Source organism: Pseudoliparis swirei, chromosome 19 (genome assembly GCF_029220125.1).
Source record: "Pseudoliparis swirei isolate HS2019 ecotype Mariana Trench chromosome 19, NWPU_hadal_v1, whole genome shotgun sequence".
NCBI lineage: Eukaryota > Metazoa > Chordata > Actinopteri > Perciformes > Liparidae > Pseudoliparis > Pseudoliparis swirei.
This window is the reverse complement of record NC_079406.1, coordinates 6,171,653-6,178,767: the sequence shown is the minus strand read 5'-3', so window position 1 is coordinate 6,178,767 and position 7,115 is coordinate 6,171,653. Positions and strand designations below refer to the sequence as shown.

At 42.0% G+C, this 7,115-nt stretch overlaps 1 long non-coding RNA gene across 2 annotated transcripts; it reads right to left on the bottom strand.

Annotated features, from left to right (window-relative positions):
* Positions 1–1,868: 1,868 nt before the first annotated feature.
* Positions 1,869–3,805, bottom strand: LOC130209186 (uncharacterized). 2 transcript variants are annotated; one of them, XR_008834563.1, is made up of 4 exons: positions 3,790–3,805; positions 2,536–2,668; positions 2,236–2,268; positions 1,869–2,132 (listed from the first exon to the last, which is right to left on the bottom strand). It is a non-coding gene; the product is annotated as an uncharacterized LOC130209186 (long non-coding RNA). The 2 variants fall into 2 exon arrangements; XR_008834562.1 differs by lacking the exon at positions 3,790–3,805 and having other exon boundaries at positions 2,536–2,708.
* Positions 3,806–7,115: the final 3,310 nt, after the last annotated feature.

Genomic DNA, 7,115 nt, shown 5'->3' with positions numbered 1-7,115 from the left:
TGATGCAGACTATTCAATACATTTTCTACCTGTTTTACTGTAGTTGAGTTACGTCCTGGTCCGTGATGTGAAATGAAAACTAACTGATCGGAGGTCTTGGGGTCAATGATTGAGGGCCACTCCTTTAGAGCTCGATGAAGAATCGATGTGAGGACCATTTTAAGTATATTCCACCAGAACACACTATTTACAAGCGGCTGAAATATTTGAGCATGGTACACTAGAGATCTTCTTTTTTTTATAAAGGTTTATAAACTAGAAATGAGCTTTTCTGGTACAATCCCTAAAACATGATGCCTTTCAAAGGCACTTTACAAAAAGAACTACATGCGAGTATGGGAGTTAAGAGTTGAGGTCAGAACAAGAGTACAGGACTTGAGTTGAGAAGTGTAGGTGAGGTGCAGAGAATAGACGGTGAACGAAGACAAAAAATGCATCGAAAATGAGCCCAATATCAGAAGTGAGATGATGCGAGAAGGTACGATTGTGAGGATAGTTGAGAGAGATCGGAGCACTTAAGCGAGCGAGATTGCCTTCTGAAGTCTCATATGACTGTTTCGAAAAGTTGTAATCGAGTCCTCAGCACTTTTTAAGTAGCCGGCAGTAGCGTCCAACTTTCACTGTCTTTTGTCGAGGACTTCTTCCTCAGCGTAGCAAAGGCCCATGGAGACGCACACCAAAAGCACCCTACATGTGGGAGATACCCACTCGTACAACAAAACGAAAAACAGGGACAGATTGCCTGATTGAGGGTTGAAAGAAATGAAAGCGACCACCGAACATCCGGCATCTTGAACGTTCTTCCTCGGGTGATTCTTGATGATGTGAAATTTTACGCCATTTAACCCTCCTGTTACCTTTGGGTCAATTTGACCCCATTCAATGTTTAACCCTCCTGTTACCTTTATATTTACTGACATATTTTACCCTTGGGGTCAATTTGACCCCAGCAATTAAAACCTCCAGAAAATTATTAGAATTAATATTGTTTTCCAAGTTTAAGTGTGAGGTACTTTATGTTTGTTTGTTGACTACCTAAATAGCCCTTTAAATACATAAAAAAGTTGATATTTCTTATATGTTTGACACAGTGAAAAACAGCCTGGGGTCAAATTGACCCGAAAGGTAACAGGAGGGTTAAACCATTTTGTTTGGCTTTGTGTCTGAATGAAAGACGTCGTTCTTCACACAAGCCTGTCATTTTAAGTGTCTCAGTATTGTACCAACTATTAAGTTAAAACAAATTAAAACAAGTTAGGGTTGGGGTTAACTGTTTCTGTCACGTCGAGACATTGAACCACCATATTTCGTCTAATTGTATTTGACCTCGAAGGCGGGTCTAAAGGTAGACGATGGATGGACGAGATGACGAGACTCATTTTAATCGAGATGTCACTTAACTTCTACACAATCTCGATAAATAATCCCACATTCAGTTCGGAACTGTCGATGTGGGCTGAGGAGGGTCAGCAGAAATGCATGATGGGAATTATCATGGCGCACATATGGGAATTGTGGGGAATTGTGAAGCTGATATTGTGTTTGAATTTGAAATTCAAAACTAAATTAAAGCTGCAAGCAGCGTCGAACGGGTCCTCGCTCACCCGCGCCGGTCGGGGGAGCCGGCGCCGAGGAGCCGGCGCCGAGGACCCGGGCGCGCCGGTCGGACTCGACTCGGGCCGCGACTTGTAACGAGCGCGACAAGTTTGGGGCGGATTCGACAAAAGTCCAGTTCAGCCACTAGGTGGCGCTTTAACTACGTGAACATATTCATGCGTCGTGTATCCCGACGTGAAGTATAGACCGCGTCATGTAAATTCGATGTAAAATGCATAAATGCTTGTCGTCTTGAGTTGTGCACTGACGTCTCAATTCAATTCAGTTTATTTGTATAGCCCATTTTCACAATTTACAAATTTGTCTCGGAGTGCATTACAATCTGGACACATAGACATCCCTGACCTTTGACCTCACATCGGATCAGGAAAACAGTAGTACTCACAATCTGACCCCGACCTCTCAAGGCATCACGTGTATGATTAGTTGGGCACAGTGCATCATCCAATCTCCATTTCAACCAAGCTGCTGAAGCAGACTGGTGTTAGCGGCTTGTAACGGTTCTTCAGCGTCATCTGGAAAACAAAATTGCAGAAACAATAATGGTGTCAATTGGTCTCTTCAAAAAGCAAATACTGGTATGATTCATAAACTTCAAAGCACAATAACATAACAAACCTGCGGCTGGACAATCCTCCTTAGTGCCACGTCCTATAAAGAAACAGAATAAACAAGAAAGTAACGGATTTGCTTTAAATAAAATTCAAATATTGTCATAATATTAATAATATTTATTTTTCGCTAACTTTAAATTGAATTCATTCGAAATCCGCATGGTGATATCTCATGAAAATAATTCTGGGCCTAGTTGAGGTCACCAATAACAAGACTGCAGTGTAATTATTTTAAAGAAAGTTACAGATTTGCTTAAAATAAAATTCAAATATTGTCATAATATTAATAATTAATACTGAGCACCATTACGATGACTGTGCAGTGGATGCACTGCTCTGGAGGAGGTCGGGCAGTCTTGGTCCTGTGCTGGTCCCAGTCCACAGGAACTGGGGGCAACCATGCTCATTATACTGCAGTCCAAACATCTCTATAGTGTCTGCACTAGAGAGATGAACAGCTGGACACGGGATGTGTCCCCAACACCTGTTCGGAGACTGAGCTGGGCCATTGATGCAGGATCAGAGACAGTTGGGAGATGAGCACCTCACCTGTCTGTGTCAGGTCCAGCGTGTGTTCCAGTGATCCACTGTGCCTGGTGGGATTCATAACCTCCTAGTTAAAAACTTCATTACATTCTGGTGTTCTCTGGTTCTAACATTGGTGATGAAAGTATACAGATCTCGTAAACAATATACAGGTTAAAAACACCAAATGGTATTAATATTCTTAAAGAGTAGTTAAAGAATATTTAACATATACTCATTAGAATTCTGAAATAAAATAATGGCTCAAGTTGAAGTAATTCACTTTAGCATCACTACTAGTTTTAATAAGCTGCTGGTAGTTTTATCTCTAATAACACTTCATGTATTAATTGAGTATATGTTGTATGACAGCCGTAATATGCAAAGTAAACAGTAATTATTCTTTCAAATGGTTGTGGAGCAGTTAATATAGCTACATGATTAACTGCATGCACCTTCAAGCTGCATCAGAACACATTTATCACGTGACTTGACTTGCAAACATCGTGATGCAGCCACGTTCATATTGTACCTGATTTTTATTAGAGTCCTGCATTAAAATAAATGACTAAATAGAAGTACTTAAGCATGAAAACAAACGTGGTCGCCAAAGAGCTCCGACGCTGGTCTGCGCGCATCGGGACGGAGCAAAGAAAAAGTCACTCCCCCGCATCCCCCCAGTCAAAAAACCAACGAAGACATGCACTATAACGTGACGTGAATTAAAAGACACACCGTGACTCTCTGTTCAGAGTTCACCGTTCTTTCACTGCGGTTATGTAACGTAATATCCACAGTATTTATGTGTTCATGCCGACTGGCGTACAGGAGAAACCATTATATATTTGAATGGAGAGTCGCATTGTAGCATGGAGCTCCTCGTGTAGCACAGCATTGAGCAACCTCTTACAGTCACACGGAGAAAGAGCACCGGATAAACACGGCGGACTTTACAGCGGTCACGTGAACAAGAGACTGCCATGACTAATTATTGTTGGATTGTAGTTCATTGTAATACATTTGAAATTCTTACCGTCACAGACCGCGTCTGCCTCCACAGTGTTGTTGTTCATGTCATTCTTCTTCTTCAGTCTAACAGAGGTGTGCATCCATATATTTGGTGCATTACCGCCACCTGTTGGCCTGGAGTATGAAACGCAGGTGGATGCCTGGAGGTGGAACTGACTAAATGTGACACAGTGACACAGAAATCAATATTGGCGACATCCGGTACAGTTTAGAGCATGGTGCCAAGAGACTTTTCTTTCCGTCTACTTGTGTTACATATACCTACCCAGCGTTATACATGTAGGTCAAACGTAGCACCGGGGCTGCCTAATTGAATATTGTAAACAGAAATCAATATTGGCGACATCCGGTACAGTTTAGAGCATGGTGCCAAGAGACTTTTCTTTCCGTCTACTTGTGTTACATATACCTACCCAGCGTTATACATGTAGGTCAAACGTAGCACCGGGGCTGCCTAATTGAATATTGTAGGTGGCGCTATGGATCAAATTACCATTTTTGAAGAATAAAAATCCTATCTGGTAACTACATCTTTGATTCTTAATGTGTTTGCCAAGGGTATTTTCACAGGGAGCATGTTTAGTCCCTCCAAAGCCCCTTCGTTGTTTGATGGGAAGAATGGGTTGGCATGGCAATAGTGTAACACCGAACGTAAAAGGCAATAGTGTAACACCGAACGTAAAATGGGTGTTCCTGGAAGAAATGTGCTTGTTTCTTCATGTGAATGTGTTCAGGCCTTGACTGGCATCACACATGATTTTTTGGGGAAGTATTGGATGAGTTTAAGCAATAGTTTTTAACATAAAGAAATCACAGAAAGTACAAAATTATTGGCAGTAAAAAAACGGAAATATCCTACCGACGAAAAGTCCGTTTTTTTTCACAGTGTTCATTATTCAAGTCTTGAGATTCTATAAAACTGATTTTTAGCCGATTCTGTTGGCGTTTTGTGGGAGAAATAATCGATGGGGAAAAACTGGAAAAGGGCCAAATCAAGCGAAAAACGCCAAAAAACGCCAAAAACGGCCAACTTTGGTGAATTATTGTAGCGCCCCCTACGGTTCAAATTGCACAAAATTTGCTGTGAATGTTCCAGGCTCCATTCTGCACATATCCTGAAAGTCTGTTATTTTTTTCCCCAATAGTTTTGAAGTTATGAGCATTTCAAAACAGGACACGCCCCTAAAATGTTCGTTGGGCCATAGATCCTTACCACAATGATATATTTGAAAAAAGATGATAGATCTTAGATGATATAGCTTCCATAATCATTATCTCCAATAGGTTTGGTATGAATTGGACACCGTCTGTCGGAGCAAACGCCTCTGATGTGTTTTTCACCAAAAAAAATATGGCGGAAAATTTAAGTAGGCGGAGCTTAGGGTCCTGAGAGGCTTTTTTGTAGAGCAGGTCCAAGTGGACTTGGGAAAAAAAAAGCTAGTCATTTGAACATACTGGGTGAGGGGCGTCGCCGGTCAAATTTTTAGGTGGCGCTAGAGAGCAAGCCGAATTTCGAGGTCGGTGTCATCCGTCTATTTTCACCAATCCTGACAAGCTTGCCAAATTTGGTGAGTTTTGGGATATGATACGTACCCCCAATATGCCCCCAATGTTCTAAAATAAGATGCGGAATTAAAGCTGCAAGCAGCGTCGAACGGGTCCTCGCTCACCCGCGCCGGTCGGGGGATCCGCGCCGAGGACCCGGGCGCGCCGGTCGGACTCGACTCGGGCCGTGACTTGTAACGAGCGCGACAAGTTTGGGGCGGATTCGACAAAGTCCAGTTTCGCCACTAGGTGGCGCTTTAACTACATGAATATATTCATGCATCATGTGTCCCTATAAACAAAAATTCACGAAATCCGTGATTTAAAAGCCTCGACCAGCTGTTTACTGACGTTAGTTATGTTAGAGAAGAGAGAGAGAGAGGAGAGAGAAGAGAGAGAGAGAGAAAAGAGAGAGAGGAGAGAGAGGAGAGAGAGAGAGAGAGTTATTCCATTCTAAATAACGGGCTAGTCTAGGATTTGCCTGGCCAGACTGAAAAAAAAATCATAATGCCTCTGGTATTGTTCAGAGGGCCGGGCCAAATGTGGAGGTGGGCCTTAGTTTGAGGACCACTGCTCTTGGCTGTCTATCAATATAGCTCATTTTGAAAATGACGTAAGAGGGCAATACGGATCCGTATCAGACCAGCGAGGAGGGCAGTAGAGAGAGGGAGAGAGAGGAGAGAGAAGAGAGAGGAGACAGAGAGAGAGAGAGAGAGAAGAGAGAGGAGAGAGAGAAGAGAGAAAAAGAGAGAGAGAGAGAGTTCTTATTCCATTCTAAATAACGGGCTAGTCAAACAAATTTGGGGCGCACTGAAGGAAGTCCAGTTGAGCCACTAGGTGGCGCTTTAACTACGTGAACATATTCATGCGTCGTGTGTCCCTACGTGAAGTATAGATCACCTCATGTAAAAAAAAAAAGTGATGAAAAAAAGCTGCCTTGTCTTGGAATCGAACACACTTCTCCAGGTGTCCAGACCAACACTTATCTTGTTGAGCTATGAGCCAGCTGATTTACAGGCAGCCGTAGCCGCTCACATTATTTTGGGGAGAAAAATGTGGTTATTTTACTTCTGAATAGGTGATCAATAGGTGTTCCTCCAAGAAATGTGCTTGTTTCTTCGTGTGAATGTGTTCAGGCCTTGACTGGCATCACACATGATTTTTTGGGGAAGTATTGGATGAGTTTAAGCAATAGTTTTTAACATAAAGAAATCACAGAAAGTAAAAAATTATTGGCAGTAAAAAGACGTAAATTTTCTAACGACGAAAAGTCCGTTTTTTTCACAGTGTTCATTATTCAAGTCTTGAGATTCTATAAAACTGATTTTTAGCCGATTCTGTTGGCGTTTTGTGGGAGAAATAATCGATGGGGAAAAAGTGGAAAAGGGCCAAATCAAGCAAAAAACGCCAAAAAACGCCCAAAACGGCCAACTTTGGTGAATTATTGTAGCGCTCCCTACGGTTCAAATTGCACAACATTTGCTGTGAATATTTCAGGCTCCCTTCTGCACATATCCTGACAGTCTGTTATTTTTTTCTCCCAATAGTGTTGAAGTTATGAGCATTACAAAACAGGACACGCCCCTAAAATGTTCGTTCGGCCATAGATGCTTAGCACAATAATATATTTGGAAAACGATGATAGATCTTAGATGATATAGCTTCCATGATCATTATCTCCAATAGGTTTGGTTTGAATTGGACCCCGTATGTCGGAGCAAACGCCACTGATGTGTTTTCACCAAAAAAAATATGGCGGAAAATTTAAGTAGGCGGAGCTTAGGG